Genomic DNA, 11,543 nt, shown 5'->3' with positions numbered 1-11,543 from the left:
AGGTCAGACAGAAAGGTCTTCCTGCACAGGCCATTTCTCAAATCCTTCAGCTTGAAATACTCGATATGCCGTATTCTCGGATAGTGTGTCCTGAACCCTGTTCCCTTGTAAGGCTATCTTCGTGCTCATCAACTGGACACCTCTCAGCCTCTGTGGCTCTTCTGCTCTGGCAATTAGCTGGCCTCAGACTTGCATAGCAGATACACAGCTTCCCCAGCCTACACACTAGGAAATGAAACACAGTGTTCTTCCACTCTGAGATCCCCTCACACTGACCTGCCCAAGCCCAGGGACTCAGTGCTGGTAAGGGACACTGTGTGGGACCCACGTGGCCATCACCTGCCCTCTTCTCTTCTCCAGGCAAGACAAAAACTCTTTGGTCCATTTTAGGAAGAGTTTATAGCCCTTCCCTAGGAGGACTGGAGGCAAGGAGACTAAAAAGGAGGCTGCTCCTCTACTGTGCCCAAACCTTTTTCACTGGAGAACTGTGTCTTCCACAAAAATCTACACTAGACTATTTGGAGAAACCCAGAGGCCAACATTTTGACTCTTTGTTCTCCCTATATCATCTCTACTCTTGAGAAGATAACGGGAAGGCACTACTACTGCCTCAGCGGTGGGGAAAGAAAACAGTGGGGAAGCACCTGAAGGTAGAAATGTCAGAATCTTAGCTGAGCTGTCGCGGGGCACACAGCATCCCTTCCCGTGCTTGAGCACCAAATGTAGTTCAGGCTCCTGTTTCGCTCAGGAAGGTTTTCCATAGAAAGGCCCCATTTCCTAACTAGCACCTGGTTGAACGAGGCTCCACTGCCTTTCAGAGCTTTCAGAACATCAGTTACTAAGTAAAAGGCTCTCTGTGCCTCTGAGCCAGAACTGAAGACCAAATCACACAGGTCTTTGGGTTTTCGGGATGACTGGGTGAGCAACTGGCCTTATTGTCTCCTTCCCTGCCATCCTATCCTGGAGAGCCACATGTAAATACTTTAAACATTATTTTTTAAATCAACTCAAAATGCTTTTACCTGTTCCCTGTTTTAAAGCCCCAGTCAGCCTCGCAGTGTAGTGCTGGTGTCAAACTTGCTCTGCTTAGAGGCTACCACAGGAAGACTGAGCCCCTCTCTGGCATCTCTCTCCCTCCCTCCTCTTTCTTCCACTGAATTGTCAGGAAAATTCTCTGTGCCTCCTCCAAAGGCACCTTAACAGCTGTGAACTCCTGACCGAGTGGTTCTAATGGCGTTCCCAAGCTCCCCTGCTCAAGGCCAGAGAAATCACAGCCCTTTGGACCTCTAGCCAGTAATTCATGGTACTTAGTCAAACTCCTTCCCCCCTTCCGGCCCCCTCCGCCCATTCTCCTGCTCTCTCTCTCTCTGCTCTCTCCTCACACCAGTCTGAGCAGCGTGATCACCTGCCAACCAGTATTGATTTTTGCTTCCCAATCTCCAGGCTGGATAGAAGGAAAAGATTAAAAACAGTTTGTCAGTTTGAAGTTGAATAAGAATTTGGCACAAGGGACGTCTTAGAAATGTGAGGAAGTGGCGGGGGAGGTGGGGAGTGTGGGCAGTCAAGGCCAAAGCAAATCTTAAGGGAGTTTAACCCTTTATCCAAACCAGCCCCAGAATTTTTTTGGAAGGGATTGAGCTATAATCCTGCACGCTCTCCTTTCCCAGTGCTCAGACCTGCCGTGGTTTTCTCGTAGCTCACAGTATTGGCACAGGTTTAACGGGGATTGTCTCAGGCCCTAGGACACCACTCTCTTGAGCCCACCCGACCACTGCTACCTCCTGGGAGGTCACTTGGTCCTTACCAGAAGTAGTGTCCCAATCTCCACGGTCCATCTGTGCTTTACCGGGGGGCTTCTGTCCTTGTCAAGACAGGGTGGGGTGACCAAAGAAATTTGTCCTTCAAAAAAATGAGTAGCATTGACTCAGGAAGGATCCTTTTGGTTTCTTTGTCAGCTGCAGAGATGACAAGTGATTTACAAGCATCTGTAGAAAACGTGAAGGGCCAGAGCACAGAGAATCAGCTTGTGGAAGAGCCAGATCCAGGGCACTAAAATTTTACTCACTCCAGGGCATATTACCAGACCGCTAAGAGTTCCTGGACAAGCTAATGCCGGTGGGTCGCCTTCCCCTCCCTTCAAGCACAACAGTTAGAACCAGGTCAGACCATCTTGTGGCCACAGAGACAGGAAATGGGAGATTCCTGCATAATAATGAGGACTATGCTGATTATGCAAAACACAGTTACTGACTGGAGCCAGTTGCCCCTTCCTTCCTTCCAAAAAGAAAAATTTGCCAAATTTCTACAGGATTTGGCATTAATGATTTGTGTTGTGTGTACCATAACCACACAGAAATCAGTCTTGTTAACGTGAAAGTCAGGACGGCGAACTGTTTCAATGTTTGTGTCCATTTCACATACTTGTATTTGTGAATATATATATATATATATATCTCCAAGTAAGGCTGTATATGTAAAACATGATGCCTAGCAATGTTCCACAATCTCATGAAGATAATGTTCAGAATCTCAGGAAGATAATAAAAAGGTATAATCTTTATAATAAGAGGAAAACAGCATTTTTAAATCCCAATTATTCAAATCAAGGGACTTTCAGAATAATTTTTTAGAGTCCCTGGATTTGAAGAAGGGCAAACTACATTTACAAGCATGACTTTATTATAATTTTTTTAAGTTTCAATGTCTTTTATTTACGTAAAGTCACAAACCTTCTCCTACTGTTGATTTCTGTATGTCACTTTCTCATACTGCCATTATTTGTAGGACTGAACATGGGCTGTGAATAATAAGCCTGGCATCCAAGTTTGGTTTTAAAGAAACTGATTACAGGGAAGAGTTTCCAAATTATGAAGGATCACAAATCATTAGCACATATGCCATTCCTGTGGCCTGAAATATCTCACTACAACTCAGAGGCATAAATTTACTATGCAAAGTTTGATTTCGAATACCTAGGCTCAAACAAAGTATCTTGCACTCCCCGTTTGTGGTATCAAATATCTGATCTCAAGTTATTGTTACCAACAATTTTATAAACACAATGCACAGCATAAAATCATAAGTATCCGAACCCAAGAGGAAATCAGATATTCTAAATAAAAGCCAACAGAATCAACAAATAAGACAAAGTTAGCCAACAGGATGTGCCAATACTCGAGTTACCAGATAGTGACTCTAATGTAAATAGGCTTTTGATTTTCAAAGAAATAAAAAATTAGTTTGGAAATTTCAGCAGAGAGCTAGAAAATTTTTTTAAATAAATGGAAATTCTCGAGTTAAAAAAATATATATGTAATAGCCAATATTCAGACTGTTTGGTAGAGCATAGGCTTGACATAGGTAAAGAAAAAATATGGGAAATGGAAGGTAACGCAAAAGAAAAATAACCATTCTAAACTTGTATATCCTAACAAAATAGGATAAAGTTAGAGAAAGCAAAAAATGAAAGAACCATAATAAACATCAGAAGCAAAACTGCCTGCTTTGGTGGGAATTTTAATATATCTAACTCAATAATTAGTAGAAAAAAAGAAACAAAAGTATCAATAGAATATCAAATAGTTAAATTTATCTTAACAAGGAGATTTTTCAGGAAGATGTACAACATATAAAATACTGGCAAATTTGCCATATTATATGTAGAATACTATGCTTAACAACCTACAAATATTTTCTGTAGCAAATGCAGAATATTTATAAAAACTGACCATGTATTGATCATTAGGAAAGTCTAGAGTGTGCTCTTTCCACCATAAAACAAACTGGATTTTTTTTTTAATGCAAATGATGAAGAATCTCAAAAACCATCTGAAGGAAGAGTTACAAGTGAGAGAACATGCTCTACTAGATATCAAGATATAGTATGGGCCTACAATAATTTAGATAATCCAAAAATGGGCATTTATTTAATTTATGACAGCAGTAACGCTAACACTGCAGACCAGCGGAGAACAGTAAACGCTGTTGACTCTCCTGAAATACCCATATTACAAAATGAATACTGAAAATAAAAGGAGTAAAATGTAACCAAAATTAAGGCTAAATCTCAAAATGTGTTTCCGCACCCACAGAGATACATGCGTTTGAATTTTTCTTATACTTTTCTGAAACTCAGATTACTATCCAGGAATCTTGGATTTGGAAATGAATACCTAACTCACCTTGAGGCAATGTCTGTCTATTGAGTTATCATGGCTGAGTATAAATACCCATGGCCTGGGGTCTTTAAGAACAAAGTGCTAATGGGGACAAGGTGTGAGTTTTCTAGACATAAATCAACTGGGAAACTTCACGCACAGCAAAACACTAAACTCCCAATGTAGTGAGTAGCTGAGTCCTTGAACTCTGGAGCCAGGTAGTCATGAGTTCGAATCCTAGTCTCACTTAAAGGCAGTCTGACTTGAGCAAGTGACCAATTCACTTTGCACTGCAATCTCCCCTTCTGAAAAAGTGGGTTAATAATGGAGTCTTTTCCGGGAGCATGACTGTGAGGATCCGATAATATGGTCTACATAAACAACTTAGCAGAGTACCTGGCATATAGTCTGAAACGCTCAATAAGTGTTATGTAGAAAGCAGAGTGAGAATCCAGTCGGACAGGAGCCGTGGCCCTTGGCAGGTAAGCAATCCCGATCTTGACTTCCTCTCGATTGAATGTAACTGAAAATGTGTCCACTGTTGTAAATAAGGACCTGCACACATGCTTATTTTAGCTCTCACTTTTTTCTCATAGATAACATCAGCACACCTGCTTACAGTCACATTATTTTGGATAATTAGAAGGAAGAAAGTGGTCAGTCTGGAGTAATGATTATCCTCTATGGTTCTGAAAGATAACAATTGCTTCAGCGAACACTGGCACCTTCTTCCCTGAATTAAATTATTTTCATTTAACCCACCTCTGGCCCTCCACCCTTAAGCAGGGAGTTCCAGTGGTTGATTGAAGCCCTGTATAAAAAGATGTATTTTATACCTTTGCCTGAAAATTATGATGTCAGCACCATGCCTGAATGCCTGTTGAATTGAAATACAACATTTCCTTAAGAACACGTGTTGACAGTTACTTTCCTCATCAGTCTCCCCTCTTGGTTCCAAGAGCCCATAAAATCTTACAACCACACAAACCAAAATTATACAGGAGACCCTTAGTTATGTTTGGCACAGACTAGATGGTGTGTGAGTGGAACCTTTCTTCTTTCTTCCAGGGACTTGCTCTGTTCCACGCCTGGATGTTGGCTCAACATTGTCCTCTGGTTCAGCTCAGGCGGCCCAGGACGCCCTCCCCACTCCTCCCTGCACAACTCCCCTAACCCTGGGGAGACTGTCGGCCTCTCTCACTTGTTCTGGTGAATAGACAGGTCGTGTCTGTTCACTTAACAATTCCTGCGACATATCACCGGAGTAAACTTAAGCTCGGATTATAAAGCTTTCTGGCACTTCAGTGATTTTCAAGGCCACTCAAGGAGCTTTGCTAATACAAGAAGGTACTTAACAGACAGCCCTCACTCAAGGCAGCGTCTGCAGCTGCTGAGGCGCCGCGGCCCCCAGAAGGAAAAAGTTGGCTGCCTATGCAGCAGAGTCATTTCCTCTTTCTTTTAACACAGTGACATCAATCAGTTCTGACCCTCTCCAAAGCAGGGTCCGCACATACCACTGAACATGTGTTAGGTTAGGGAGAGATGCCTATTTATAGGTAAGCCACCTACATAGCAGAAAGTCATTTACATGACCTGCTAGGCTTTCTGGACAGAAGTAAGGACTCATTTTATAACTCATATTCAAACCTTTCAGCAGCTTCAAGATAAAATAAAAGTGTCATAATTTGGAACACAAAACCTTTCCTGACGATACCCTCATCTACGTGCACAGCCTTCTAGTCCCTCTCCCTAAACACACACACACACACACACACACACACACAGCGTTGGTGCCTTCTCATTCTATTGGATCTCTGCCTGGAATGGTCTCTTTCTGCCTGTTGAACTCTGACCTGTCCTTTATGATTCAGTTAATCATCATTTCTTTGGGAAGCTTCCTTGATGTACAACACAGGCTGTTCTCCAAGGCCAGTATATTCTCCTATTCTGTGCTTTTCAGTATCTTGATAGAGTTCAATTCCAAGTAACTGTTCTAAATAATCTCTACTTTTTAATGTACTCTTCAGTATCCAAAATGGGCTCTGCAAATTTATGCATAAACAGAACTTGTGTAAATCAACTATTATTTTATGTACACATAAGCAGTATCAATGTGAAAAAAACAAATTATGAATCCAGTTCTTAAGAAAAACTTTAAAATGGATTTAGATCAATTATTATACATGCATATTTTTATATACTATATATAATATATAATTCCTTAAAATTATAGATATAACATAAATATAGTATTTATGATATATTATTATACATGTATTTTTATATACTATATGTAATATATAATTCCATAGGATTATGAAGGTATAAAATATATAATATATAATATTTATGCTACATATTATTATACATGTATTTTTATGTTTTAAAAATTTAGCTCAAGGAACACCAAGAATATTTACTGTTCTTTACTAGGAGCTTCCCAATTACTTGATTTGTTTTGTATCAGCCCTGAGCAGATCCACTTCTAAATCTAATGGATAGGAGGACATTTCACCCTCAAGGATTTTAAGGCCCAGCTACCATTGCTCTCAAAACCTCAGAATTCCCAACGCAACATTTAGCGCATTGATCCTTTGATAATATTCTTCTAACGGTTATTAATGTCTGAGAAGTGTCTTTGGGGGCTACATTTGCATAATAGAGGGGATCGTGCACCAGAGAGAAAAGACCTTTGAAATTCAGGATGTGAAATGCAGGGTGGGAAGCCGCCTTCATTGAAAATCTGCCAAGACCCATCAGGAGATCTGAGGACAGCCACTTCTCCTCTAGGTACCCTGACTTCTCTATAAAACAGAATCTATCTTGCATGGAAAAAAATTAATTAATTTTTTAAAGTACCCAGAAAGGGGAGGTTTTGAATTAAAGTTGAATATGAATTTAGGAAATCCCTTTTAAAGTGCAGCCTGCATGTGTTGGGGTAGCAGTTAGATAAGCAAAGCAGAATGGAGGATGCAGGGAGAAAAAAAAATAGCAGGCCACCCAGTCTCCGCCCCGTACCTGCCAGAGTGACCCTGTCTCCCTTAGAGCCCTTTCGCAGTTCAGCACAAACTGATAAGCAAAATATAAAGGTCACTGGGACCTTCCTGATTTTGGAGCATAACCCCAAAAGGAAGACCTTGTTGCTGATGACCCTGAGGCCATTATAATACCATTATTAAATCACTGCATTACAGTTCAGCTCATGGGAAGAAATGATTAACACAAACTTGTGCAAAGAGGGTGGAGGGGAGGAAGCAAGATGAATCCAAAAGATAGTGTGAGGATGATAAACTGGGAAAGAGGAAAGCAAAGAAACCCCCTGTGGGTAAAACTGCAATATTCCCAGAATCTCTGGCTTTCGTGTATCTCCACATCAGTAGGTAATCACAAGGGGTGGGGAGAGGGCATATCTGGACAAGAAAGGTTGGGTGGGGTCCCTTTTTGCAGACAGGTGGGAAGAGACACAGGCGAGCAGAAGTAGAGGATTGCTTGTAAGCAATAAACGGGTTTCTCCCACTTTTTTTCTCCTTTTGACTGATTTCTGTTTCAAAGGTATTTTGCCCCAGGCTGGGAAAATAGTCCCACCCCCCAGAGTTACACCACCATAAAAGACACAGTTTAAGACTGCGTAAAACCCAGCAAGCCGCTTCCCACCCTTGGGGTCAGTTAGTCCCTCCTCAGTCTTTGGAACTTACTTTTCATTTCACTTTGCTACATAAAAATTCCCTGCGGCTTTTACTCTCTGTGAGTCTCAGCCTTGAATTCTTCCCTTCGAGTAGACAAGAGCCAGGGAATCGCACAGCCCACCTCCCAGTAACATATGGTGGCAGCTTACCAGGAGAGGACCTCTACTTAGCAATCCCAGAACCCCCAAAGCCCCCCACCTTCACAGCCACCAAGGCCTGTGGTCACCCTGGCCACCCTCAGGCATACCTCACCGCTTTGGGCCTGATTGTTTTGAGAAGTGTTATTATCACATTTCGTTCTATGTTTTGTGTTTGTGTGGCTAAGAGTTTTCACTCACGAAGTAGACACATGTGTCCATTCAAATTTGGACCGTGAGTGAGCACTGTACATGGAGACACAGACCTTCAGGCGGGCAAGCCCGCTCTCAGCATGGTTTAACTCTACCTTCCATGTTTCATAAACCATTGTGACGGTAAGACAGCTTTTCCTAATGCCAACGTGCTTGATACAGAGGTATTATGTTTTGGTAAATACCAGCCCTAGTGCCCCCTTTTTCATTAAAAAAAAAAATCATTACCTATAAATTTCTAGATCCTCTATCTTGCTAAACATAAGCTCTCACCTTTCGAGGTTGAATGCACATTATAAAGAGTTCACAAAGTGGTAGACAATCTGAACAGTTTCATGCCTTTCGGCTCTCCTAATGGACAGCTGCTACGCAGGCCTTCCATTTCCTGAAGCAAGGTAGGCACTAGAGATCTATTTCCTTTCCAATGAAAAAAGGACATTTCAAAAAAATTTCTCAAATTAAAAAATAGAACTCCAGCCACAACTGCACACAGGGGACGAGATGGAAGATGCAGTATATCGTGAAGGGCCCCAGCAGGTCTGTGTTTAAGCAACACTGGGCAGATCCTGACAAGGCAGCTAGGACCTTGAGGAGGGTCCCTCGAAGGTGACCCCCGTATGTGATAAGAGCACCTTCCATCTAGTAAACGTATTTTACATTTGTACAGTTTGCACAATATTTCCCATAATTCATCTAACTTAGGAAAAACAGTAACCTTGTAAATTAAACAAGAAATATATTATCTCCATTTTATCACTGAGACTATGAAGACTTGGAGAGATTCATTGCTTACATTCAAAAGTTAGCAAATGGTTGATCCAGCATGAGAATCCGTTGTGTGCCTTTTAGAACATTCCAGATTCGAATTGTTCCCAATGTGGAGGTAACTGAAAAATAAAATCGAGAACCAGCTGAATAGAGCAGATGTACCCCCGTGATGCTCCCACCCTCCTACACTGCTTATTCCACATCATAGGAACTGGAAGATTCTCTGACATTCGTCTGATTTGTACAATTTGGTGGGAACCAGATCCTCAACCCTCTGTTGCGTCTGACGGAGGGGATGCAGAGCGGGTGTGCGCTTGCTCACAGGCACTCTTGCCCTCTGGCTCCACCCATAAATCATAGAACCTTTGAGAAGGCAGCCACCTCTGGGCTGAACAGCAAGTGTTGAACTGTGAGTAATAATTTATACCACAGAGTAATTTCACACTGAAAGCGAAAAAGATTTCTCAACCCTCCCAATGCTGAAAGGGGACCTAAGTCATATAATTTTATGCCAGCAACACATGTATCATGTGAAGGAGGAAATAGTCTTTCAATGACCTGAATGCTATGTGTTGTCATTAAAATATGTTTAGCCAAGGCTGTGGCTCAATTTGAAACCCATCTGCGGGTATGTGTCACGCTTGGTCTCGGGCAGGACCTGAAGCCAATTTAGAGAGTGTGTATTATGAGAAATCTTCAAGGGAGAGGTGTGAAATTTACAGTCAATAGCAAGTCATTTTCTGATTGGAACTTGGCCCAAATTTTGCAACGGATACACTGAGAATGCCGCAGGATCTGTAACAGCCATCAACAACAGATTCTAGGGTTTAAATTCTCTCTCCAAGCAGGGCCAGCACAGGCAAGATGCAGAACTGGATGAAAAGCATAAGGAAGTTTGTGTAAATTAATTAAATCCTCCTTGACACCATTTCCTATTAAAAAAAAAAAACTGCCCATGCATTGCCAGCGAGCCTTTGTTCATGACAATCTGGGCAAGCACCTCTCCATATATGATCTGTCCCCATTAGTGTGTCTCCTGCTTCCAAGCCCTGCAATGTTGGAGCTCTAGCCAATGCCTCCTCTATGCCCATGTCTCCAGGTACTCTGACATTTTGTCCTGTAAGCTTGCTTAGGACACAGGAATCAAGAAAAGTCACCATGACCACTTTCAGAACTTTAATTTGTGCCTTGGAGAGTTAAAGAATTTTTCAGCATCTTCGACCTCTACCTCACCATGCCCATTTTTGTCATTCCTGAAGATCTGGCTTACGGAATCCAAAGCTCCTGAACCATTTAACAACCTAAAATATGCCTGTAGCCATCCCAGACCTCTGGCTGATGCCTCAATCTTCCACACATCTCCATGCTTGGGCTCTATCTAGGCCAGCATAGTAAGAAACTCTTGATATAGTGATACTAGACATTAAAACATTTTTTCCAAACTCCCCAGCTGATTCTAATATGCAGACAAAATGAGAATCATCACCTTAATCATAATTGTAACCCGAACTTTAATGTACATAGAAATCACTTGCAGGGTCTTTTTAAATGCAGATTTTGAGTAAGTAGTCTGAACTGGATCAGAGATTCTGCATTCTAATGAGCTCCTAGGTTGAGCAGGTGCTACTGGTCCATGGATCATGCTCTGCGTATCAAAGTTATTTTAACTATTCCTTCACACCTTAGCTCAAATAAGGTATCCCTTGTAAGAATATTCATTGTGTCCTCCAGAAGAATTGAGCACTACGCCCCTTGTTCAGTGTGTTCCTCTGTCAGCTGTAGTTGAACGTGCCCTTTAATTGCTCACTTACTCATCTGCCTCCCTGCACACACACTCATGCAATACACCCTGAACACCTTAGGGACAGAGACAATAACTTACCTATTCCTACTACCATGTCCTATCACAGGGCTTTGACAAATGGTATCAAGGAAGGAAGAGTGACACGGAGAGAATTTAAGAACTTTCTTCCTCTTCTTATCCACTTCTAAGTATCTACCACAAAGCAAAGCTGTGTTATAATCACTTTATTTCACACTGTCATTCTCCTGAATCTATTACTGATTCTAGGTATTTACCAATTCAAGGGACTTCTGACGCAGCGTTTGTCAGCTATGGAGAAGTGTCTCAGCTAGCATTGCTGCATAATGACTAGTACAAACTTCAACAGCTTAAGCAAAAAAAAAAAGAAGAATTTACTCTTTCTCACAAGTTATAGGCCAGTTGGTTGGCAGCAGTATTTAATAAAGACAGTAGCAAGTATTCCTTTCTCTAGCAAAAGCATAGTCCTTCTGTTACAATACTTAATCAATCACTGGCTTGATAAAAAACTCCATTCTCTGTGGTGATGATCCTATGATCTTGTATCTGTATCGCACAACGGACAATGAGAATTAGGGCCTTTGCTTTCCCAAGTTTAGTGTGGATTTCTGAAGTACATTTACACTTTTTAGTGTTACTAATGAAGCCTCTCATTTAATCTGTATAAAACAAAGAGCACCAGATACTTTTTTTATTTATTTTTATTTTTATTTTTATTTTTTGAGAGGGCATCTCTCATATTTATTGATCAAATTGTTGT

The sequence above is a fragment of the Manis javanica genome, chromosome 14, assembly GCF_040802235.1.
Source record: "Manis javanica isolate MJ-LG chromosome 14, MJ_LKY, whole genome shotgun sequence".
NCBI lineage: Eukaryota > Metazoa > Chordata > Mammalia > Pholidota > Manidae > Manis > Manis javanica.
This window is presented reverse-complemented; position numbering follows the sequence as displayed.